Source organism: Lissotriton vulgaris, chromosome 3_1 (assembly GCF_964263255.1).
Source record: "Lissotriton vulgaris chromosome 3_1, aLisVul1.2, whole genome shotgun sequence".
NCBI classification, from domain to species: domain Eukaryota; kingdom Metazoa; phylum Chordata; class Amphibia; order Caudata; family Salamandridae; genus Lissotriton; species Lissotriton vulgaris.
In genome coordinates, this window is record NC_141689.1 from 1,470,584,447 (window position 1) to 1,470,610,354 (window position 25,908).

The following is a 25,908-nucleotide window of genomic DNA, read 5'->3' on the forward strand; positions in this document are numbered from 1 at the left end:
ATACATTGTATAGGTTGCCTAGGTTGTTTTTTGTCAATTGGTTCTTTTTCCCTGGCCTAGGAACTTTTCTGTATCCGAATCCTCAGGGGGTCCTTGTTAAATACTCACCAGTACTCATTACTACAACGCTGACATGCCATGAGATTAATGAAGTGAGATTCCAAAATATTATCTTTCTGCTGTACTTTATGCATACATTTGTTTGCTGAAACATTTTGCAGATGTAAACGTGTTTTCTATATATTCTTTTGTGCATAAGAAGTCCAGACAAATCACTCACAAACAAAAGATGGAACAAATATGGAATATATTGTTGAAATCTTGGATTTTCTGCATATAACATTGATGTCTAGTATTCAGATGCAGGAATCTGCACAGGTTGGTCATCATATAGTCCTCTTTTTTGTGTGAAGGAATTGAGGGAAAGAACGATCTTCCAAGCTTTTTTCGCATATAGTAATGGGACTTTTCTTTGCTTCTTACATTTGGAATAACATCCAGTTTTTCAATTTGTCCAGATGGGAAGTCAGTATCTTCTACAGTTATTTATTCTTTTCCCACTTACACATTTTTGTAATATTACATTTTTTATAGCAGATAGAACAGACCGTTGCCTTTTTCACTTTCCTAATATCTACTAATTTTTGCAATATTTTTTTACTCTTAATAAGAACGCCATTGACAAGAACAACTAAATGCTCATACTGTACATCTTCTACACCAATTGTCTGTGTTTTACGTAAATCAAGATTGTATTGAATATTTTCTATAGTGCTAGCGCTCTTGGTGTCTAGTTGTGAACTGTACTGAGCAGAGAATTGATTGAAGGCACTTCTAAGCACACATAGTGAAGAGACATTTACATTGAAAGCTGAATTAAAGTTGTGAACCCCACTGTCTGTAATGTTAATTGAAAGTACTAATTGCTACAAATATTGATGAATGGTATTTTGTACAGTTAACCGAATGTGAGGACAGAGTACAATTGTCTCTACGTTAAGGAAAGCAAGGGTAGATCCAATGGTGTCCTTAATGTACAAGGAAAGCTGAATTGAAGTTGTGAATCTGGCTGTCTGCAGTGTACATTTAATGGTGGACTGTATCATCTGTTATCACGATTGAAATGAAAGATAGAACTTGTATGGAATGCCTTGTCAAAATATGTATGTTTCAGGGACATAATAGTTCAAATTGTGACCTGTGTTGTCTGTAGTGTAGACTGTCATTCTGTGTTCTTTTGGACTTGCCAGACGAAATTTGTTACTGTACTAAACCTATAACTGATATAAAAGAAGTTAATGAAATTCAAGAATAATTGATAACCCTAGCCAAGTAAGGTAGCAAGTGTGCAAACCTTTAACTGAGTTTGGGTGGGGTAGTAGCCACATCAAAAAGGCTTGATAAAGGGCCTTGAGTAAGCGGAGAATTGATTGAAAGCACTTCTCAGGACACATAGTGAAGAGAAATTTACATTGAAAGCTGAATTGAAGTTGTGAACCCCGCTGTCTGTAATGTAGATCGAAGGTACTAATTGATACAAATAGTGATGAATGCTATTTTGTCTAGTTAACAGAATCTGAGGACAGAGTACAATTGTCTCTATGTTAAGGAAAGCAAGGGTAGATCCAATGGTGTCTTTACTGTAGAAGGAAAGGTGAATTGAAGTTGAGAATCCGGCTGTCCGCAGTGTACATTTAATGGTGGAGTGTATCATCTGTAATCACGATTGAAATGAAAGATAGAACATGTATGGAATGCATTGTCAAAATATGTATGTTTCAGGGACATAATAGTTGAAATTGTAACCTGTGTTGTCTGTAGTGTAGACTGTCATTCAGTGTTCTTTTGGACTTGTAAGACAAAACTAAACCTATAACTGATATAAATCAAGTTCATGAAATTCAAGAATAATTGATAACCTTAGCCAAGTAAGGTAGCAAGTGTGCAAATGTTTAACTGTGTTTGGGTGGGGTAGTAACTACATCAAAAAGGCTCGATAAAGGGCCTCGAATTTGAATCAGAATATGAAATTGAAGAATAGTTGATATTCACAGTGAAGGAAGGCAGCAAGTAGTTTTGTGGATGTGTGGAAGATATGTTGATTGAGTGGAAGATGAATAAGGTGAAAAATAAGAAATGCTGAAGATGTGCAAGTTACCCATTTCCTTGTAGGGGAAGTGGGTGTTTTTGGTTTTCCAGCCCATTACACCGACGGTTGTCGGATTCTGCAGTGGGAGCCTGAGAAATGGAGTGTGCAAATTACCCACTACTATTTATGGATAGTAGTTACCATGATGGGTCAATAAAGGGCCTGTAGTTTGAATTTCGATTTCAAGAAGAATAATTGATAACGCTAGCGAAGAAAGGGTGCAAATGTGGAAACTTCTACAACAAAAAGTATTAATAAAGGGCCTTGACTTTGAATCAGAATACAAAATTAATTTATAATTGATAATCCCAGTCAAGAACGGCAGCAAGTGTTCACTTTTAGTACAATAAATACATTAGTAGATAGTGCTCAAAGCTTTATCATTTTTCAACAATAAATTTATTCTATTAATATCTCATAATTTAACAGACATTCCAGTGCAACTTAATCAGATATGCCATTCAGATAAATTTCCTCGTTAGGAGTTTCTGATTTATTTGTACTAAAATTTCAGCATCATTTAAAACTGTGCAGTAAATATATATGAAAAAGTCTTCGGACAGGGTAGTAGCTACAACAAAAAGGCTCGATAAAGGGCCTGCACTTTGAATATGAATATGAAATAGAAGAATAGTTGGTAACCATAGCCAAGAAAGGTAGCAAGTAGGTGTGTGTACGTTTAGATGATGATGATGTGTTGATTGCGTGGAAGATGAATAATGTAAAAAATATGAAAGTGTCCAAATTACCTACTGCCATTCACGGTTAGAAGTTAGCAAGAAGGCTCAATAAAGGGCCTGTACTTTGAATTACAATAACAAATAGAAGATTTGATAACCATAGACTGTACTGGCTCTTTTTTAATATTGTTAGACTTTTAAGCTTTTATTGCGGGTTTGTCACCTTTAGGGCTGTAGTAACTTTAAAAATGTAGTTTGAGAAATGCAAAGGTCTTACTATTTTGCAGTTGGATGTTTATAGTAGTTTTTCCCAACTTATACCTGTTCTTTTCTTTTCTATGTGCCCTTTCCAATTTTGTAGTATGAATTCTATATTTTCCTGTCACTGCCCCTTGTTCCCCTCACATTTGCTACTAAAACACAGCCCTAAATATGCAGGGATCCCTGCCACCGTGGCGGAGATCTCCACAAATAGATGATAGGTGTGGTGCAGGTAAGGGCCCTTTCCTCTAGGTTACTGAATATCATTTTGCAGTATGTCAAGTAGACCTGCTGTAGTGCTACTCCATGTACTGTAGTAATACTTCATGTATTAATAAAAGCAGTTTGTGAATAACCCCTAAGTGTCTCAGAAACCCTCTGTGCACAATACCATTATTCCAGTACATTGTTTGCAAATTGTATTCACAATGAAAGATTCTTGGTGGTTCAGAGGGAGCTGGCTGTTTATAGTGTATGACCTATTGAGTTTAAATAATGAACATGCCAGGAATAATAAAAGCAATGTCTTCAACCAAGCATCCATCCCACATTGTTCTGTTGTATAGAGCTGTAAGGATAGGGTCAATTATTTGGGTAGCCTGCACAAGTAATGAATTCATATTTGCCATCCACTGGACAAAATCACCCCACTGTAGTAATTGACTCTGTCAGGATAGTGGAGCAGAGCAGTCCAAGTCCTACTCAACGAAGGCAGTGTGGGTTGTTAATCTCTGTTCGCTGGCACACAATAGAGAGCGGGTTACATGAACGGTAGGAAGTGCGCAAATTACCCACTGCCATTCACGGGCAGTAGTTACCAAGAAGGCTCAATAAAGGGCCTGTAGTTTGAATTTCAATAACAAAGAGAAGATTTGATAACCATAGACTATACTGGCTATTTTTTAATATCGTTAGACTTTTAAGCTTTTGTTTATACATGAACGGCAGGAAGTGCCCAGATTACCCACTGCCATTCACGACTAATAGTTACCAAGAAGGCTCAATAAAGGGCCTGCACTTTGAATTTGTATTAAAAGAAGGACAATTGACAACCCCAGCCAAGAAAGGCAGCAAGTGTGCAAATTTCCCACTGCTTTCTGCCGGGGTAGTACGTACAACAAAAAGTCTCGAACAAGGGCCTTGACGTTCAATCAGGATATGAAATTGAGGAATAATTGATAATCCCAGCCAAGAAAGGAAGCAAGTGTGCATCTAAAGCAACAAAGTTCTGTGGAGTGTGTGATGATGTGTGGTGCAAGCAGCACAGATTGGTAGGAAAATCTTTAAAATCCAGTTTTCTAATAAATATTGGTTTTCCATTTACAGAAGTAAGTTGAAGTATATTTTTAAAATATATGATGTATTTTTTTCTAAATAAATCATCTTATTCAATAAGGTGATATGGTGATGATTTGTGGTGCACTGAGTTAGTAATACCTTTGGCGCTGAGCTTGAATGTACCCTGTGATGATGTGCGGTCGGGGTGAGGTACAGTAATTGAAGTAATGTCTTTTATTGATTTATTCTTCATCGATTCCATTTAAAAGGGACAGTGTGTCTCACTGTGACATAAAAGTGTTCACTCTTGTTTGTGATTATTTATGGTGCGATGAGTAAGTATTATATTTGGCGGTGAGCTTGTATGTTCCCTGTGCAGTGTGGATTGAAGGCAGCTGTTAACAGACATAGATGAATGTTTTTTGTCACTTATTCAAACAAAATGTGAAACACATATAGTAGATTTTTGTCTGTATTAAATGAATGAAGGCTGCACTTCCTGGTGTTCAAAGTTTAAGAAAATGTGAGGAAATTGTGCAATGGTCTGTGTTTTAAGTAAATCAAGATTGTATTGAATGTTTTCTGTAGTGCTGGCGCTCTTGGTATCTAGTTGTGAATTCTACTGAGCGCAGAATTGATTGAAGGCAGTTCTCAGCACACACAGTGAAGAGAAATTTACATGGAAAAGTGAATTGAAGTTGTGAACCCTGCTGTCTGTAATGTAGATCGAAGGTACTAATCGATAGAAACATTGATGAATGGCATTTTGTACAGTTAACAGAATATTAGGACAGAGTAGAATTGTATCTGCGTTAAGGAAAACAATGTTGAATGTAATGCTGTTCTTAATGTAGAAGGAAAGCTACATTGAAGGTCTGAATGCAGCTGTCCGCAGTGAAGATTGAAGGCAGTTGTTGACACAAAGATCGATGAATGGTATATTGTACAGTTAACAGAATGTGAGGACACAGTATAATTGTCTCTGCCATAAGGAAAGGAAGGTTGAATGCAATGTTGTCCTTTATGTAGAAGGAAAGCTGATTTGAAGTTGTGAACCCAGCTGTTCGGAGTGTAGATTGAAGGTAATTGTTCACAGAAAGATCTGTCAATGCAAGTTGTACAAGTTAAGAGTATCTGTGGATGCACTATAATTGTGTCTGTCTTAAGGAAAGTAAAGCTCAATACAATGGTGTCCTTAATGTAGAAGGAAAGCTGAATTGAAGTTGTGAACACAGCTGTCTGCAGTGTAGATAGAAGGCAGTTGTTGAGACAAAGATCAAAAGAATGCAATTTAGTCACAGATAACAGAATCTAAGGACACAGTATATTTGTCTCTGCCTTAAGGAAAGCAAGGAAGAATACAATGCTGTCCTCAATGTGGAAGGAAAGCTGAATTCAAGTTGTGAACCTAGCTGTCCGCAGTGTAGATTAAAGGTAGTTGTTGACAGAAAGATCTGTCAATGCAAGTTGTACAAGATAACAGTATCTGTGGACGCAGTATAATTGTATCTGTCTTAAGGAAAGTAAAGCTCAATACAATGGTGTCCTTAATGTAGAAGGAAAGCTGAATTAAAGTTGTGAACCCAGCTGTCTGCAGTGTAGATTGTTGGCAGTTGTTGACACAAAGATCGATGACAGCTATTTTGTCACTGTTTGCATAACCTGGGGACAAAGTATAATTGTCTCTGCCTTAAGGAAAGCAAGGCTGAATAGAATGCTGTCTTTAATGTAGACGGAAAGCTGAATTGAAGTTGTGAAACCAGCTGTCTGCAGTGTAGATTGAAGGAAGTTGGTGACAGAAAGATCTCTCAAGGCAAGTTCTAAAAGTTAACAGTATATGTGGGCGCAGTATAATTGTGTCTGTCATAAGGAAAGGAAAGCTCAATACAATGGTGTCCTTAATGTAGAAGGAAAGCTTAATTCAAGTTGTGAGCCCAGCTGTCTGCAGTGAAGATTGAAGGCAGTTGTTGACACAAAGATCGATGAACGCTACTTTTTCACTGTTTGCATAACCTGAGTACACAGTATAATTGTCTCTGCCTTAAGGAAAGCAAGGCTGAATAGAATGCTGTCCTTAATGTAGAAGGAAAGCTGAATTGAAGTTGTGAAACCAGCTGTCCGCAGTGTAGATTGAAGGTAGTAATTGGCTGAAAGATCTGTCAATGCAAGTTGTACAAGACAACAATATCTGTGGACGCAGTACAATTGTGTCTGTCTTAAGGAAAGTAAAGCTCAATACAATTGTGTCCTTAATGTAGAAGGAAAGCTGAATTCAAGTTGTGAACCCAGCTGTCTGCAGTGTAGATTGAAGGCAGTTGTTGACACAAAGATCGATGAAAGCTATTTTGTCACTGTTTGCTTAATATAAAAACACAGTATAATTGTCTCTGCCTTAAGGAAAGCGAGGCTGAATACAATGGTGTCCTTAATGTAGAAGGAAAGCTGAATTGAAGTTGTGAACACAGCTGTCTGCGGTGTAGATTGAAGGCAGTTGTTGAGACAAAGATCTAAGAATGCTATTTAGTCACAGATAACAGAATCTAAGGACACAGTATAATTGGCTCTGCATTAAGGAAAGCAAGGAAGAATACAATGCTGTCCTCAATGTGGAAGGAAAGCTGAATTCAAGTTGTGAACCTAGCTGTCCACAGTGTAGATTAAAGGTAGTTGTTGACAGAAAGATCTGTCAATGCAAGTTGTACAAGATAACAGTATCAGTGGACGCAGTATAATTGTATCTGTCTTAAGGAAAGTAAAGCTCAATACAATGGTGTCCTTAATGTAGAAGGAAAGCTTAATTAAAGTTGTGAACCCAGCTGTCTGCAGTATAGATTGTAGGCAGTTGTTGACACATAGATCGATGAAAGCTATTTTGTCACTGTTTGCATAACCTGAGGACACAGTATAATTGTCTCTGCCTTAAGGAAAGCAAGGCTGAATAGAATGCTGTCTTTAATGTAGACGGAAAGCTGAATTTAAGTTGTGAAACCAGCTGTCCGCAGTGTAGATTGAAGGTAGTTGTTGACAGAAAGATCTCTCAAAGCAAGTTCTAAAAGTTAACAGTATCTCTGGGCGCAGTATAATTGTGTTTATCATAAGGAAAGTAAAGCTCAATACAATGGTGTCCTTAATGTAGAAGGAAAGCTTAATTCAAGTTGTGAACCCAGCTGTCTGCAGTGAAGTTTGAAGGCAGTTGTTGACACAAAGATCGATGAACGCTACTTTTTCACTGTTTGCAAAACCTGAGTACACAGTATAATTGTCTCATCCTTAAGGAAAGCAAGGCTGAATAGAATGCTGTCCTTAATGTAGAAGGAAAGCTGAATTGAAGTTGTGAAACCAGCTGTCCGCAGTGTAGATTGAAGGTAGTTATTGACTGAAAAATCTGTCAATGCAAGTTGTACAAGACAACAGTATCTGTGGACAAAGTACAATTGTGTCTGTCTTAAGGAAAGTAAAGCTCACTACAATTGTGTCCTTAATGTAGAAGGAAAGCTGAATTCAAGTTGTGAACCCAGCGGTCTGCAGTGTAGATTGAAGGCAGTTGTTGACACAAAGATCGATGAAAGCTATTTTGTCACTGTTTGCATAATCTAAGAACACAGTATAATTGTCTCTGCCTTAAGGAAAGCAAGGCCGAATACAATGCTGTCCTTAATGTAGAAGGAAAGCTGAATTGAAGTTGTGAACACAGCTGTCTGCAGTGTAGATTGAAGGCAGTTGTTGAGACAAAGATCGAAGAATGCTATTTAGTCACAGATAACAGAATCTAAGGACACAGTATAATTGTCTCTGCCTTAAGGAAAGCAAGGAAGAATACAATGCTGTCCTCAATGTGGAAGGAAAGCTGAATTCAAGTTGTGAACCTAGCTGTCCGCAGTGTAGATTAAAGGTAGTTGTTGACAGAAAGATCTGTCAATGCAAGTTGTACAAGATAACAGTATCAGTGGACGCAGTATAATTGTATCTGTCTTATGGAAAGTAAAGCTCAATACAATGGTGTCCTTAATGTAGAAGGAAAGCTTTATTAAAGTTGTGAACCGCAGCTGTCTGCAGTATAGATTGTAGGCAGTTGTTGACACATAGATCGATGAAAGCTATTTTGTCACTGTTTGCATAACCTGAGGACACAGTATAATTGTCTCTGCCTTAAGGAAAGCAAGGCTGAATAGAATGCTGTCTTTAATGTAGACGGAAAGCTGAATTGAAGTTGTGAAAACAGCTGTCCGCAGTGTAGATTGAAGGTAGTTGTTGACAGAAAGATCTCTCAAGGCAAGTTCTAAAAGTTAACAGTATCTGTGGGTGCAGTATAATTGTGTCTGTCATAAGGAAAGTAAAGCTCAATACAATGGTGTCCTTAATGTAGAAGGAAAGCTTAATTCAGGTTGTGAACCCAGCTGTCTGCAGTGAAGATTGAAGGCAGTTGTTGACACAAAGATCGATGAACGCTACTTTTTCACTGTTTGCAAAACCTGAGTACACAGTATAATTGTCTCTGCCTTAAGGAAAGCAAGGCTGAATAGAATGCTGTCCTTAATGTAGAAGGAACGCTGAATTGAAGTTGTGAAACCAGCTGTCCGCAGTGTAGATTTAAGGTAGTTATTGACTGAAAGATCTGTCAATGCAAGTTGTACAAGACAACAGTATCTGTGGACAAAGTACAATTGTGTCTGTCTTAAGGAAAGTAAAGCTCACTACAATTGTGTCCTTAATGTAGAAGGAAAGCTGAATTCAAGTTTTGAACCCAGCTATCTGCAGTGTAGATTAAAGGCAGTTGTAGACACAAAGATCGATGAAAGCTATTTTGTCACTGTTTGCATAATCTAAGAACACAGTATAATTGTCTCTGTCTTAAGGAAAGCAATGCTGAATACAATGCTGTCCTTAATGTAGAAGGAAAGCTAAATTGTAGTTGTGAAAACAGCTGTCCGCAGTGTAGATTGAAGGTAGTTGTTGACAGAAAGATCTCTCAAGGCAAGTTCTAAAAGTTAACAGTATCTGTGGGCGCAGTATAATTGTGTCTGTCATAAGGAAAGTAAAGCTCAATACAATGGTGTCCTTAATGTAGAAGGAAAGCTTAATTCAAGTTGTGAACCCAGCTGTCTGCAGTGAAGATTGAAGGCAGTTGTTGACACAAAGATCGATGAACGCTACTTTTTCACTGTTTGCAAAACCTGAGTACACAGTATAATTGTCTCTGCCTTAAGGAAAGCAAGGCTGAATAGAATGCTGTCCTTAATGTAGAAGGAACGCTGAATTGAAGTTGTGAAACCAGCTGTCCGCAGTGTAGATTTAAGGTAGTTATTGACTGAAAGATCTGTCAATGCAAGTTGTACAAGACAACAGTATCTGTGGACAAAGTACAATTGTGTCTGTCTTAAGGAAAGTAAAGCTCACTACAATTGTGTCCTTAATGTAGAAGGAAAGCTGAATTCAAGTTGTGAACCCAGCTGTCTGCAGTGTAGATTGAAGGCAGTTGTTGACACAAAGATCGATGAAAGCTATTTTGTCACTGTTTGCATAATCTAAGAACACAGTATAATTGTCTCTGCCTTAAGGAAAGCAAGGCTGAATACAATGCTGTCCTTAATGTAGAAGGAAAGCTAAATTGTAGTTGTGAAAACAGCTGTCCGCAGTGTAGATTGAAGGTAGTTGTTGACAGAAAGATCCGTCAAGGCAATTTCGGAAAGTTAACAGTATCTGTGGACGCAGTGTAATTGTGTCTGTCTTAAGGAAAGTAAAGCTCAATACAATGGTGTCCTTAATGTAGAAGTAAAGCTGAATTCAAGTTGTGAACCCAGCTGTCTGCAGTGTAGATTGTTGGCAGTTGTTGACACAAAGATCGATGACAGCTATTTTGTCACTGTTTGCATAACCTGGGGACAAAGTATAATTGTCTCTGCCTTAAGGAAAGCAAGGCTGAATAGAATGCTGTCTTTAATGTAGACGGAAAGCTGAATTGAAGTTGTGAAACCAGCTGTCCGCAGTGTAGATTGAAGGTAGTTGTTGACAGAAAGATCTGTGAATGCAAGTTGTACAAGATAAAAGTATCTGTGGACGCAGTATAATTGTGTCTGTTTTAAGAAAAGTAAAGCTCAATACAATAGTGTCCTTAATGTAGAAGGAAAGCTTAATTCAAGCTGTGAACCCAGTTGTCTGCAGTGTAGATTGAAGGCAGTTATTGACACAAAGATCGATGAACGCTATTTTTCACTGTTTGCATAACCTGAGGACAAGGTATAATTGTCTCTGCCTTAAGGAAAGCAAGGCTGAATAGAATGCTGTCCTTAATGTAGAAGGAAAGCTGAATTGAAATTGTGAAACCAGCTGTCCGCAGTGTAGATTGAAGGTAGCTATTGACCGAAAGATCTGTCATTGCAAGTTGTACAAGACAACAGTATCTGTGGACGCAGTATAATTGTGTCTGTCTTAAGGAAAGTAAAGCTCCATACAATTGTGTCCTTAATGTAGAAGGAAAGCTGAATTCAAGTTGTGAACCCAGCTGTCTGCAGGGTATATTGAAGGCAGTTGTTGACACAAAGATCGATGAAAGCTATTTTGTCACTGTTTGCTTTACCTGAGGACACAGTATAATTGTCTCTGCCTTAAGGAAAGCAAAGCTGAATAAAATGCTGTCCTTAATGTGGAAGGAAAGCTGAATTGAAGTTGTTAAACCAGCTGTCCGCAGTGTAGATTGAAGGTAGTTGTTGACAGAAAGATCTGTCAAGGCAAGTTCTGAAAGTTAACAGTATCTGTGGATGCAGTATAATTGTGTCTGTCTTAAGGAAAGTAAAGCTCAATACAATGGTGTCCTTAATGTAGAAGGAAAGCTGAATTCAAGTTGTGAACCCAGCTGTCTGCAGTGTAGATGGAAGGCAGTTGTTGACACAAAGATCGATGAAAGCTATTTTGTCACTGTTTGCATAACCTGAGGACACAGTATAATTGTCTCTGCCTTAAGGAAAGCAAGTCTGAATAGAATGCTGTCCTTAATGTAGAAGGAAAGCTGATTGAAGTTGTGAAACCAGCTGTCCGCATTGTAGATAGATGGTAGTTGTTGACAGAAAGATCTGTCAATGCAAGTTGTAAAAGTTTACAGTATCTGTGGGCGCAGTAAAATTGTGTCTGTCTTAAGGAAATTAAAGCTAAATACAATGGTGTCTTTAATGTAGATCGAAAGGTGAATTGAAGTTGTGAACCTGGCTGTCCGCTGTATAGATTGAAGGGAGTTGTTGAGACAGAGATCGAAGAATGCTATTTAGTCACAGATAACAGAATCTAAGGACACAGTATAATTGTCTCTGCCTTTAAGAGAGCAAGCAAGAATACAATGATGTTCTCAATGTAGAAGTAAAGCTGAATTGAAGTTGTGAACCCAGCTGTCCGCAGTGTAGATTGAAGGTAGTTGTTGACAGAAAGATCAGTCAATGCAAGTTGTGAAAGTTAACAGTATCTGTGTATGCAGCATAATTGTGTCTGTCTTAAGGAAAATAAAGCTCAATACAATGGTATCTTTAATGTAGAAGGAAAGCTGAATTGAAGTTGTGAACTCAGCTATCCATAGTGGAGATTGACAGCTCTTTTGAGCAGTTATAGATGAATACTATTTGTGACATTCTTTTACAAAATCGGAAGACATAAAATCCATTAGTCTCTACCTGGAATAAAGCGAGGCTGAATTCAACCTTTTCTGTAGTAGTGGAGCGCTTGGTGCCCGTCCGCGACCAGACAGCGACCGGGGCCGGGCACGCTGGCGGTGAGATTGCACATAAAGATAGAATTGTCTGGTCGCGGGAAAACCTACGGTCTCTAAATACCTTGGCCGACACATGTGCTTACAGCAACGATCTTGGGTCCTCCACTCTGCCCTATACCTGCAGGACATGTGGGCTACTATTAGGTACTCCGGTCGGTATAAGGGCTATAGGGTCTATTAAATCCAAGCCACCGATCAGTAAAGACCTTAGTGCGGGACTTTTGAATTGTAGATCCCTTGCAAAGCATGCAGATGATATATGGCTGCTTTTGGAAGGGCACCAGTGGGATGTACTGTTTCTAACAGAAACTTGACTCAACGATGATAACATGAACGCCATTGCACTGGCTATCCCCTCTGGGTATAAAATATGCTTCTCCAATCGGCTAGGTGAAAAAAGAGGTGGGGGAGTGGCTGTCATATTCAAACAACAGCTTACACTCACCTCCTCTGCCCCCACGTGTATTCAGGGTCTAGAGGGACGACACTTTTGTTTTCAGGTGGAATCTCAGCTATCCCTAGCGGGATTAGTTATTTACCGCCCTCCGGGGGGAAAGAGCCCAACCTGACTACTCCGATGGATATCATCCAAAGTTCCCTCCTTCACCCTCAGTTTCTTGTCGTCGGGGACTTTAATATTCTTATGGACAGGGTAGATTGTTCCTCAGCAGACTTATTGCGGTCTACACTGAATTCAGCCAACCTCAGATTCATCAACAAGGACCCCACACATAGAGTGGGCCATACGCTCGACCTAATAATTTCCAACATCTTAAATGTGTCGGCAGATACACCGCTACCTCTGATATGGTCAGACCATTTTCTGATACCATTTCTACTTAAAGTAACGGTTGACAAACCTGTGTCAAGCAAGTGCTCTTTCATGAAAAGACAATGGAGCAAGCTGGTCCCCGACATTATGGGACCAGCTCTTGCTCAGAACCCTCCGAACCTTACCTCCAATGTGGATACTGATGCCCAGCTACTCAATGACTGGATCGGAAACATGGTAACATCCATTGCCCCGGCAACAGCCGCTATATCTAAACGAGATTCTCCTTCTGCTCCTTCATTTTCTCAGGAGCTCAGATTGCAAAAATCAGACTGCAAAAGGCTGGAGCGACTCTGGAGGCAAAACTATGAACCTTTAAAGATGACTTGCTAAAAGGAAGCATCCAAAAAATTGCATAAAGCTATTGGAAAAGCAAAAAAGCAGTTCTATGCGAACTCTATTCAGCAAGCTGAACACTCAACTAAAGAAACCTTCAAAATAGTACAGTCTTTCTTCAAACCTATGTGTGTCGAGAGGGACGTTCTCCCATCGATCTCATTTTGCAACAGCATTTCTGACTTTTTTGACTCAAAAATTAAGAAAGTCTATGAGTCCTTTGGTCCAGAGAAGATCACAGTAAAAACTGATTTAGCTGGTAAAACATCGGACCGTGCTATCTTGACACAATTTAATCCAATAGACCTAAATACGGTTAAGCTAGAACTCAGTCGATGCAAGTCGGGCTCGCCGGACGACCCGTGCCCTCCCAAACTTTGGAGTCGCATAGCTGACTTTGTGGTCCCCACTATTCAGCATATATGGAATCTGTCCATTTCTTCTGGGAGGTTCCCAAATATCTGGAAGCATGCTACTCTCCTCCCCTTAAAGAAAAAACCTAACGGGGACCCCATGGACCTCAATAATCTCCGCCCGATCTCTCTCTTGGCAGCACCAGGCAAAATGCTTGGTGAAAGTTATCCATTAAAGAAATGAGGTAACCCAAAAGTACTGGACCCGGGTATCAAATTGATATTAACAAACAATGGTCCGAGACCTATAACTTGGTGTAGAAGAAATGAATCAGAACTTATTTGATTTCAGAGCATAAATAATTTGGCACTGCTCAAACCAACCAATGGAAAACATAAGAATTGGCAACAACAAAAAGGTCCAAAAATATATGCAATATTTTAATCTATTGTCATATATGGCACTAATATTGCAATTTACAAATTTTTATAATATTTTCCGTATACATGTAGAATCATGAATTGTAAATGCCCCGTACATAACGTGCAGGAGAAAAGGAGTGTCAAAGGGAGTGCAAGTGATAGAGTGAAAAGAAAGAAGAAATCACACAAAATTTATGAAAACAACAGTTTTTTCAATTCCAAAAGGGTACCAGCCAGCAAATGCTGGACCAAAATACCTGACCACAATTCAATTTGTCCAAGAGGACTTCTTATTCATTTTGTCAGACATAAGATGTAACAGTTATTTGCACTATATCACAAAAGAGAGGGGATATAGGTAGTGGTCCAGGTATCAATTAGAGTGTCGACGTTTCGACTCGTCTTGCGGCCTTCCGGTTAGTTGTCCCTGGGCCATGCGAGTCTTCATCAGGACATATTAAACGGGGCAGCACAGGGTTATCTTGGTGACCCTGTGGAAAATATAAATGGACCATAAGAATTTTGGAGTTGTTGCCTAAGGGGTGATGTGAGACCAGGGATAAAATGCTTACCCTGTGAGTGAAGCAGTAGTCGTTATCTGCTTACGTTGGGTTGTTTCATACGGTCCAAAGGCTCCTATTCTATGTACAGTTGCCAGAACCTGGTTTCCAGAAAATATAATGAAGGACCCATGTAATAATTATAAAAGTGGTCCTGTAGACACAGTCATATCTAGGCAAAACTTAAATGTTACCTGCACAATGAATCAGAATGGTAATTGTTCCCAGGTAAATTCCTTGTGACCACGAGGCTGTAACAATTCATAACATTGCCTATTTAGTGAGGCTCAGTTAGGTGGGAATAAAGGTATGTAAAAATGATTAAAAGGACTCACCAGTGGGTCCGAGTCCAGAAATCAATCTGGCAGCTGTTGTGTATAACTCTGTTTTGATTCCTCACACTGTGGGAAAACAAAGCAGTTGGTATAATGGCTTCCAAAAGGGGGGTATTTTTAAACAGCTGTATAAATCACACAAAAGGCATATAGATTACCTTGTACCATGATCGTAGATCCTGTGTACAATATTCCAAAGTTGGTGTAGAAGAGACTATGTGGTGATAAAGTCGCCGTATTTAACTCCCATTCGTTTGTCTGTGAAGGCAAAATCGGGAAGGAGGGTTGTCTGATCTGTTTAGCATATGCCTGGCAGCAGTGCGCTAAGGATAACAGCTGCGCGCGCTTACCGGTAATGTAGTGTAGGTTTGCAAAGTCAAACGTCTACCAGAAGACTGGAGTGGCAGCAACTCACTCCCGGACTGGCGTCTCACGAGGCGCCAGGATCTCGGCCACTTTGATTACCGGGTTGCCGGAAACACAGAGGAAGGACTACGGCGAACCCAGGACTTATTAGGGGATTTTGTGTATTGTGAGCGTGCATGAATAGCGGATATTATTAATCAATACTCGTTTGTATTTTAGACGTCATATCGGCAATATTACTCGCAATTTTGAGCCAACAAATAAATTTCTTAATTTAAAGAATATATAGAGGGCAGGCACGTGTAATTGATTTAACTATTGTGCTGTAAAGAAAAAACGCTTTTTAGGTCCTGGGAGCAGATCTCAGAGTAGCTACATCAGAAAAGGTGTCGGCCATCTTGGGTTGGGAATATTGTTCCAAAGGGGTGATCTCATGGATGTTATGATAAAAACATTTTTAACAATATATACATATTTACACATAGCAGATTGATCAAAAACACAATTACTTAATCACATTTGCATATTCAAATTAGCCTGAAAATCCCCAGAAAATTCTGACAAGAATTCTGCAAACCTATATTAGCAGGAGTAGTATTTGAGCAGAGATTAATGAATTAGAGGACAGCAATCTGTCTGTTTATTTCCTCTAACTCATTTAAACCCTTCCTAGCTGTATCAAGGAGGAATATCCAGCGGCATTCCCTTCTACTCAGAGTACTCTGGAAGTCCCCTCCTCGTTGTTTTTTTTGTAACTTTTCTATCACCCACCATTTGATGCTCTCAGGTTGGTGGTCAAAAGTAATAAAGTGTTGTACAAGCGGTGCTCCCACCGTTTTACAGCGTACCCGGCTTACATGTTGCAGAATTCTACACTTTATTTTCTGTATTGTTTGTCCCACATACAGAAACCCACAGGGGCACATGATGGCGTAAATCACTCCTGAGGTATTGCAGTTACTGTGTCCTTTCAATGTGTGGACCTGGTCGTTGTGTGAAAAGGTAGTACATTCCAGGGTCAGGGGACAAGCTTTACAGTTACCGCATTTCTTATGGCCCGTTACCGGGGGTAGACCCCATAGTGTAGTCTGAGAGGGAACTGACATCGATGGGAGTAAGGATTTTACAAGATGGTCCCTGATGCTCATGCCTTTTCTAAAGGCATGTAGGGGAGTCTGAAGTCCACCTACCTCATCTTTTACAGATGCCAATGACGGTTTATGGCTGATTTTATCTGATTACTTTTGGTGTTAAAGGTTGTAACGCACACCAACCTTTCTTCACTTGTACCTTTCTCCTGTATGCTGAGAAGTTGATCACGATGGTTATGCCAAGCCCTCTTCCGCGCTTTTTTTAGCAAGCGTAAGGGGTAGCCTCTCTCACTCAGTCTAGCAATCAGGAGGGAGGATTCATCGAAGAAGTCCTCTTTCTTAGTACAATTTCTACGGAGTCTCAGAAACTGCCCAAAGGGCAAATTGTTCCTGAGATTCCGAGGGTGGTGACTGGAATACCTGAGGAGCGTGTTCCGCTCGCTGCTTTTTCTATAGAGAGTAGTATACAAGCAGCCACCCTCAGCTTTAATTTTAATGTCCAAGAAATTTATGGAATGATTGTCACATTCCAAAGTGAATTGGATATCGTTTAGCTGTAGGTTAAGCCAATTATGGAATTCAGTTAGGGAAAGTTTATTGCCACACCAAATCAAAAGGACATCATCGATGTACCTGGCCCAAAGTTGGAGTTGATCTCTAAATGGGTTATTGTCACTTAGTACAAATCTGTGTTCAGCTCGTTGGGGGAACCCTTGTGTAAATACATCGATATATTTCTTAAACCCATAGCAATTTCCACCTCCACCTATCTACGTGACACCATGGCAACTATACAATTAGTTGATGGTCGTCAATATGATCCAGATACATGTTTGCTTGCCACAATGGACATTACTGCTTTATACACAAACATCCCCCAACGAGCTGCATTGATGTGCATGGAAACAGTTCTGAACCGTAGACCTGCTCCACATAGGGTTCCGACGGAGTTCATTATTAAACTCCTGGAGATAGCCATGACGCAAAATTTTTTTACTTTTCAAGGCAAATTTTATGTACAAACAAAAGGCGTGGCTATGGGTGCCAGCTTTGCACCCAATCTGGCGATCATTTTCATGAGTGAGTATGAACACAGATTTGTACTAAGTGACAATAACCCATTTAGAGATCAACTCCAACTTTGGGCCAGGTACATCGATGATGTCCTTTTGATTTGGTGTGGCAATAAACTTTCCCTAACTGAATTCCATAATTGGCTTAACCTACAGCTAAACGATATCCAATTCACTTTGGAATGTGACAATCATTCCATAAATTTCTTGGACATTAAAATTAAAGCTGAGGGTGGCTGCTTGTATACTACTCTCTATAGAAAAAGCAGCGAGCGGAACACGCTCCTCAGGTATTCCAGTCACCACCCTCGGAATCTCAGGGACAATTTGCCCTTTGGGCAGTTTCTGAGACTCCGTAGAAATTGTACTAAGAAAGAGGACTTCTTCGATGAATCCTCCCTCCTAATTGCTAGACTGAGTGAGAGAGGCTACCCCTTACGCTTGCTAAAAAAAAGCGCGGAAGAGGGCTTGGCATAACCATCGTGATCAACTTCTCAGCATACAGGAGAAAGGTACAAGTGAAGAAAGGTTGGTGTGCGTTACAACCTTTAACACCAAAAGTAATCAGATAAAATCAGCCATAAACCGTCATTGGCATCTGGTAAAAGATGAGGTAGGTGGACTTCAGACTCCCCTACATGCCTTTAGAAAAGGCATGAGCATCAGGGACCATCTTGTAAAATCATTACTCCCATCGATGTCAGTTCCCTCTCAGACTACACTATGGGGTCTACCCCCGGTAACGGGCCATAAGAAACGCGGTAACTGTAAAGCTTGTCCCCTGACCCTGGAATGTACTACCTTTTCACACAACGACCAGGTCCACACATTGAAAGGACACAGAAACTGCAATACCTCAGGAGTGATTTACGCCATCATGTGCCCCTGTGGGTTTCTGTATGTGGGACAAACAATACAGAAAATAAAGTGTAGAATTCTGCAACATGTAAGCCGGGTACGCTGTAAAACGGTGGGAGCACCGCTTGTACAACACTTTATTACTTTTGACCACCAACCTGAGAGCATCAAATGGTGGGTGATAGAAAAGGTACAAAAAAACCAACGAGGAGGGGACTTCCAGAGTACTCTGAGTAGAAGGGAATGCCGCTGGATATACCTCCTTGATACAGCTAGGAAGGGTTTAAATGAGTTAGAGGAAATAAACAGACAGATTGCTGTCCTCTTATTCATTAATCTCTGCTCAAATACTACTCCTGCTAATATAGGTTTGCAGAATTCTTGTCAGAATTTTCTGGGGATTTTCAGGCTAATTTGAATATGCAAATGTGATTAAGTAATTGTGTTTTTGATCAATCTGCTATGTGTAAATATGTATATATTGTTAAAAAAATTTTTGTCATAACATCCATGAGATCACCCCTTTGGAACAATATTCCCAACCCAAGATGGCCGACACCTTTTCTGATGTAGCTACTCTGAGATCTGCTCCCAGGACCTAAAAAGCGTTTTTTCTTTACAGCACAATTGTTAAATCAATTACACGTGCCTGCCCTCTATATATTCTTTAAATTAAGAAATTAATTTGTTGGCTCGAAATTGCGAGTAATATTGCCGATATGACGTCTAAAATACAAACGAGTATTGATTAATAATATCCGCTATTCATGCACGCTCACAATACACAAAATCCCTTAAATAAGTCCTGGGTTTGCTGTAGTCCTTCCTCTGTGTTGCCGGCAACCCGGTAATCAAAGTGGCTGAGATCCTGGCGCCTCGTGAGACGCCAGTCCGGGAGTGAGTTGCTGCCACTCCAGTTTTCTGGTAGACGTTTGACTTTGCAAACCTACACTACATTACCGGTAAGCGCGCGCAGCTGTTATCCTTAGCGCACTGCTGCCAGGCATATGCTAAACAGATCAGACAACCCTCCTTCCCGATTTTGCCTTCACAGACAAACGAATGGGAGTTAAATACGGCGACTTTATCACCACATAGTCTCTTCTACACCAACTTTGGAATATTGTACACAGGATCTACGATCATGGTACAAGGTAATCTATATGCCTTTTGTGTGATTTATACAGCTGTTTAAAAATACCCCCCTTTTGGAAGCCATTATACCAACTGCTTTGTTTTCCCACAGTGTGAGGAATCAAAACAGAGTTATACACAACAGCTGCCAGATTGATTTCTGGACTTGGACCCATTGGTGAGTCCTTTTAATCATTTTTACATACCTTTATTCCCACCTAACTGAGCCTCACTAAATAGGCAATGTTATGAATTGTTACAGCCTCGTGGTCACAAGGAATTTACCTGGGAACAATTACCATTCTGATTCATTGTGCAGGTAACATTTAAGTTTTGCCTAGATATGACTGTGTCTACAGGACCACTTTTATAATTATTACATGGGTCCTTCATTATATTTTCTGGAAACCAGGTTCTGGCAACTGTACATAGAATAGGAGCCTTTGGACCGTATGAAACAACCCAACGTAAGCAGATAACGACTACTGCTTCACTCACAGGGTAAGCATTTTATCCCTGGTCTCACATCACCCCTTAGGCAACAACTCCAAAATTCTTATGGTCCATTTATATTTTCCACAGGGTCACCAAGATAACCCTGTGCTGTCCCGTTTAATATGTCCTGATGAAGACTCGCATGGCCCAGGGACAACTAACCGCAAGGCCGCAAGACGAGTCGAAACGTCGACACTCTAATTGATACCTGGACCACTACCTATATCCCCTCTCTTTTGTGATATAGTGCAGATAACTGTTACATCTTATGTCTGACAAAATGAATAAGAAGTCCTCTTGGACAAATTGAATTGTGGTCAGGTATTTTGGTCCAGCATTTGCTGGCTGGTACCCTTTCGGAATTGAAAAAACTGTTGTTTTCATAAATTTTGTGTGATTTCTTCTTTCTTTTCACTCTATCACTTGCACTCCCTTTGACACTCCTTTTCTCCTGCACGTTATGTACGGGGCATTTACAATTCATGATTCTACATGTATACGGAAAATATTATAAAAATTTGTAAATTGCAATATTAGTGCCATATATGACAATAGATTAAAATATTGCATATATTTTTGGACCTTTTTGTTGTTGCCAATTCTTATGTTTTCCATTGGTTGGTTTGAGCAGTGCCAAATTATTTATGCTCTGAAATCAAATAAGTTCTGATTCATTTCTTCTACACCAAGTTATAGGTCTCGGACCATTGTTTGAGAAAGTTATCCAGCGCCAATTAAATCAATTTATCGAGCACAACAAAATATTACACGAGACACAATCAGGCTTTAGACCCGGCTTTAGCACTGAAACAGCACTAATTGAGGTGGCCGAGTCAGTGAGGTGGTCGATGGATTCGGGAGATTCAGCTATGCTGGTGCTCCTGGATCTGTCGGCCGCCTTTGATACGGTCGACCACGATATACTGCTGTTACAATTGGCGGAGATAGGCATCCAGGGCCATGCTTTGGAGTGGCTACAATCGTACCAGACCCAAAGGACTCAGAAGGTGGCGCTAAGGGATGTCTCTTCTTCACCCAAAAGCCCTTAGCTGTGGTGTTCCTCAGGGCTCGGCCCTGAGCCCACTCTTATTTAATGTTTACCTTGCTCCACTCTTCACGCTGATTGCCAACTGGGGGATCAAGGCAATCTCATATGCCGATGACACCCAGTTGGTGTTCCCATATTCAGAAGTGCCAGAGGCATCCTTTCTGAGCTTTAAGGGGTGCCTACAAGATGTGGCCTGCTGGATGAACACCAATAAACTAAAACTTAATGCTAGCAAGACAGAGGTGATCTTTTTCGGCAAAGGCCCCCCTCCACCATCTGATCTGTGGTGGCCAGCAGAGATGGGACAAGCCCCCTCGCCCAGCCATTCAGCAAGAAATCTAGGGGTACGGTGGGACAACAAGCTGTCCTTTGTATCACACATTCAGCAAGTGGTTGGTTGCTGCATGAGTAAGTTGAGGAATCTTCATAAGATTCTTTGACTTTTACCAGCTAGCTGCCGTAAAACTGTAATCCATGCCACAGTTACATCTAGGCTGGATTACGCTAACGGTTTGTATTTGGGCTTACCGAAGTATCTTATACAACAACTGCAACTTGTCCAAAATGCGGCTACGAGACTCTTAATGAGGATTCCCTTCAAGCACTCAGTCTCTCTGCACCTCTTCTCCCTTCACTAGTTGCCAGTTGCAAGCAGAATAAAATTTAAAGCACTCACCTTGGCCTTTAGATCTCTATTCGGTAACTGCCCAAATTACCTGAAAGCCCGACTACCAAGGTACACTCAAGCCCGCTCCCTTAGATCCAACAACTGCGTCCGTATTGCAGTCCCTAGAGCGAAAAGAGCCAGGTTAGGTGGACGAACTTTCTCGGCCAATGTGGCGACATTATGGAACTCGCTGCCCCCTGCTCTCCAACAGGCCCTATCTGAAGCCTGCTTCAAGCGTCTGCTGAAAACCTAGCTGTTTGCCCAGCCACGCTAGATGTCATCCTCCCCAGCTTTCTCCCCGCGGTCACAACATTGTTCCTACAGCGCCGGGACACCTCCTCGTGGGTTAGCTGATTGCGCTTTATAAAACGCCATATTATTATTATTATTTGGAATGAAGTTTTAATTTTTACTGACCGCAGAATATATTGAAGGTTGTTGTAAGGACAGATATTGAAGATAATTTTAGTTGTAAATCTGAGTTGAAGTTGTGAACCCTTCTGTCCGCAGTGTAGATTGAAGGCAGTTGTTGACACAAAGGTCGATAAATGCCATTTCATCACAGATAATAGAATCTCAGGATACAGTATAATTGTCTCTGCCTTAAGGAAAGGAAGCAAGAATACAATGCTGTCCTCAATGTATTTATTTTTTTTATTTTTTTTATTGAAGAGTTATTCCCCCCTTTTTTTCCCCCTTTAAAACATGAGCAGGGCACGATAGAGTTCAAGGTAGTACAACACACATTCATATACACAAAAGGAATATAAAAATATACAATACCAAATCATACAAAGTTGTTCGAAGATAAACCATATAAACAATAGATACAAGAAATTCTATACACCATATTCTCAATTTCAATTCCCCCCCCCCCCAGTAATCAATAATCAATGATCAGGACCTTGTTTCCACCGGATAAGGGGCTCCCATATTTGCGAACCAAGTTTCTTACCTTTTTTCCCCTTCCTAGCATATATAGCGGATTCTAATTTTTGTATTGATAACACCTTGCCCAATCATTGATGATATGTGGGAGGATTAGGATCAAGCCATGCCGAGGCCACTAGCAGTCTAAAAATAGCCATCACAACAAATACAAAGTTTTCATTATTCACATGGCCCTCAGGGTTAACTCCTAGCAACATTACAGCTGGGTTTAATTCTATTGTAGTTGATAATACATTCTGCAAAAAGTTCCCGATGTCCTGTTTTATACAATCTAATTGTGGGCAAAGTGAAAAAATATGCATTAGATCCGCCTCTGCGCTACCACACCTAAAGCAGGTGGTTCCCGATAGACCCCCCCATTGAGCAATTTTCGCAGGTGTGTAATACAGATGATATAAAATCTTGTAATGTTGAGCCTGTAGAGATGATGAGCACAACAGTTTGCTTCCCATCTCTAATGACTCTGAAAAGATATCGCTGGTTATATCCAAATCTTCAGACCACTTATTAATCCATTTTTCCATATCATCATTCTTTAATGCTGTCATCTCAAAGTAGAATCTCTTTATGGTACAGTCGGAGGCTGCTTTATAAGGTCCATCAATACATTTCTTTCGAAACCCAAAGACCCTCCTTTTCTATTTATTATACAACTTCTTATTTGGAGATATTTAAAAAAAATGCTTTGTATCTAAAGTATATCTATTCTGTAATTCTACAAATTGTAATATACCATGAGGTCCCTGAATATCTCCAATCTTTCTTATTCCCCGCCTCTCCCAGTCTTGGAAAACAGCTCCTGTAAAGACCATACTAGGCAGGGAAGGGTTATTTTTAAACCTGGTGTAAGCATTGTATTTCCCAATTCCTATCTTTTTCGATATTCCCTTCCATATTTTATAAGCAGCCATTGTGGTCTTAAACCGTGTTCTTTTGTAATAACTTTCCTCAGTGAATCGCAAAAAAATATTTTCTGCATTTTTACCCAAAACTAAACCATAAATAGCAAGTGAACCAGCATTGTCCCATCCGTCCACCTCAGCCCCCCCAAACAATCCCAACATATTTTGGAATGCAGCAGCCCAATAGTACAATTTTAGGTCTGGTAAAGACCAACCCCCACGCTCCCGCGGGAGTGACATGTATCTCAATGCCCTGCGTGTCTTTCCTCTGGCCCATATAAACCGATTAATCATTTGCTCACATATTTTGAACCATTTGTTATCAAATAAAAGTGGCACTGCCCTAAAAATATACAAAAAATTTGTCAACACCATCTCGGCCTACTAACGATAGGTGTTAATTTTCGTACCGATCCAGGTCTTTCTTTATTTTATTTATTATTGGAACAATATTATTTTCCACCAAATTATTTATATCAGATGAGATATTTATTCCTAAATAAGTCCCTGCCTGGACCACTCGATTATCATCACATATGGTCGCTGAGTTTTTAATAATCTGGGTCTTTGAAGCATTTAGGGCGTACCCCGAAATCTGTCCAAATCTACGGGCCTCTTCTTCTATAAATACAGTTGCCTCCGTGGGGTTTGGTGTTATCACTGCCACATCATCAGCGTAGGCCAGTATCTTACATGGTCCCAACAGTGTTGGTAACGGAGTTATCTCTGGGCATAGGTCTAACTTACGGATCAGTGGGTCCATATACATGGCAAACAATAAGGGGGAGCATGGGGACCCCTGCCGTGTTCCTCTTTTAATCAAAAATTGACCCGTAACGCCCCCATTAACTCTAAGGGTCGCGGCCGGTTCTTTGTACAAGGTCTGTAGAGCTTTTATAAAACCACCCCTAAATCCAGCTCTCACTAAAGTGTGCCAGAGATAGTCCCAGGAGACCCGATCAAATGCTTTCTCAGCATCCAGCAACATTACTGCCATCGGATCTCCTGTAACCTCAGCGGCATCGAACAATGTTATAACTTTCCTGTGTGGTGGGTTGTTCCTCTACCGGGAATGAAACCGTGCTGACTATAGCTGACTAGGGCGCTTATTACCCCAGCAAATCTCATTGCCAGGGCTTTTGAATATATTTTGGTGTCATTATTCATCAATGTAATGGGACGATATGACCCAGGCTCAGTCGGCGGCTTTCCTTTTTTTAAAATTAACACAATATCTGCACCCCCCCAAGACTTTGGGATAGACTCGCCCAGCTGAGCGGCTTGGATCGTTTTATTTAACTCTTGAGCCAGCATTCCCCAGAAAGTTTTATAAAATTCTAAGGGTATCTGGTCCGGACTAGCAGCCTTTCCTGAAGGGAGATTACACATAGCTTCTTTAATCTCATCAGCATCTAACTGGCTTTCTAATCTATCTGCGTCTTCGTCCGAAACCCTCTCCGTTGGGATATTCTCAAGATACTCCCTAATCTCTTCATTCTCGCACGGATGTTGATGATCGTATAAGTTCTGATAGAATTTCCTGAATACTTCCCTAATTTCTTCCGAATCTGTTTGCAGATTACCATTTTCATCTCTAATTTCCCTAACAGTTCCTTCTGCCGCTATCTGTCTGGTGCGCATGGCGAGTACATGCCCAACTTTTTCATTATATTCATAACACCTCTCCCTTCTGATTGTGTAGTATACTGCTGCTTTTTTCGCCAATTCATCTTCAGCTTCACTTTTTACTGTTATAAAATCTAAAATATATTGTTCAGGTGGTTCCCCTCTAATAACACAGTTGTTAAGTTGTTCTTCTACCTCTGACACAGCTCTCTCTAACTCCCTTTGCCGGAGCCCTTCTAATTTACGTTTATGAATACTATAGCTACATGTTTCGCCACGAACACCCGCCTTAAAAGCATCCCATATAACTCTAACCGAGGCACTTCCTCTATTGTTTTAAAAAAACTCAGTGATCCATTTTGACATATGTGATATGTAGTCATCCTCTAAAAGGAGCGTTCTTTCGAATGTCCATACCCGATTAGTTCTTATTCCTCCTTCTAATTTCATCGTCAGAACTACTGGGTTATGATCGCTGAGGATTCTTGGGAGCCTATCTATCTTAACCCTTGACATTAAATTATTAGAAATCATAAAATAATCCAATCTAACACAAACTTGATGTGGCGCAGAATAATATGTATATCCTTTTTGTTCTGATCTGATTGTACCCCAGACATCATTCAGGTTATTATTAACCAGAAGATCCACAAGAGCCTTGTGGACTCTTTTCTTCTGTCCTTTATAACACCTAGTCTGTCCTGTTCCCAATCCTTCTGCCCCATTAATATTCA